The sequence below is a fragment of the Xenopus laevis genome, chromosome 9_10S (assembly GCF_017654675.1).
Source record: "Xenopus laevis strain J_2021 chromosome 9_10S, Xenopus_laevis_v10.1, whole genome shotgun sequence".
Classification (NCBI taxonomy): domain Eukaryota; kingdom Metazoa; phylum Chordata; class Amphibia; order Anura; family Pipidae; genus Xenopus; species Xenopus laevis.
Genome location: NC_054388.1, coordinates 20,619,918 through 20,621,515, shown reverse-complemented (window position 1 = coordinate 20,621,515; position 1,598 = coordinate 20,619,918).

Below are 1,598 nucleotides of genomic sequence, written 5' to 3'. Positions count from 1 at the left end.
GCAGCAGAGGTGGAGAAGTCCAGCGAAATCATGTCTGTGCACTTTAATTAAAAATGGTGGCGTGACTTCCTGCCAATCAACTTTACCTCAATGCGTGGTCTGCTGTTGTGAGAATACCCGATGTAGAAATTTCTTCTCTTCTAGGGTTTAAGAAAGGTAAGCTCTCTCCCCGTAGCTCCTCTGAAGGATGTGCTGTTCTTTGTTCATGTTCTGAGGTGTTCCCTTGGTCTTGTACAGGAACCGGCTTTTCGCTGCAGGTTGGCAGGCCAGCGCGCTCATTCCTGATTCTTTTGGCGCTTCCACGACTCCTTCGCGCCTCTCTCTTTGCGGCTTTTTTTGGGTTTGAAAACCAATCTTTGTCGATGTCTCTAGACATGGCAAAATGTAGTAATTGAACAGAACCAGAAGTAGTTTTCTCACAAAGCTAGGCAACAGCTACTTGCATAAAGTATGATCTTACTGTATCAATCACTAATTAATGAGACAATTCCTCAAGGTTCCGTTTATGTGACATGCCCCGTTCTAGCTATTTCCGCTCTCCAATTTTATTTCCAAACTGCTGTGGGTTGTTAGGCAATTAAGCCTAGCAACAGCCAGGAGTTCAACTCCACGTCTGGGAGTGACCTGATAAAATCTGAAAAATTTAACACCCATAGCATTTGGTAATTCATATGCCCCCTGCAAGGTAAGTACATGTACAAATCACCCTGTTCCTCACTCATTCAGAACGTGACTAAAGATCTCAACATATGTATGATAAATCATTTCTCACACATAGTGTGCGACCTCCATTCCCAGGGATACTGCAGAACTGTCAGTAAGTAATTAAGAACATAGTACATTTTTTAAAGCTCTTTCTAATGCGATGTCCTTCTCATATCTTAATTCTGCCCCTATAATGTGTCAATTAGAGGCCAGTCTGACTCCAGCAGTAAAACTCCCCTGGGTAGCTGCAGCTTACCATATTTGAATGGCCTGGGAAAAGGATGTGGCGACCTTAATTATATCGCCTTCCCTTGAATTTGGGCAGGTTTTCTCACAATAATAAATCAATATCAATCTCTAACAGTGCTACGCAATATGTTGGCGCTATATAAATACATGTTAATATTAAAATAATATAATATAAACTGTAGAAGACTTGGATTTTCAGGATTCTACCTATTAAAAGTAGATGAATGTCGTTCTTCAGACTGCAGATGTTAAAAAAATGGTGGGCCAGATGTTATAAAAAAAGAAAAAAAAGAAGAAAAAAAAAAAGCCTGAGATGTTTTATGAGCTCAAAACGAGGGGCCGCACATAGGCCGGGTACCAGAGGGTCTCCCTCCTTAGATACTGGCACTCTATGATGTTCAGCAAAAGAATTTTTAAAATCTGAACTAAGGAAAGAAGCCAGGAAAAAACACAGTCCAAAAAGCGTTGTTTTTGCCTGAAAAAAATAGCACTGTAGCATCTGTATCGGGAAGAGACAAATGACTGATAGCTTCAGGATAAATGCATTTAACATTAATATTTCTTATAAAATACAGAGGAAAGCCTAGCGATCTGTCCATTTTTATCCCTAAACATGACACTTTGGTGTCAACTACCCATGCGGG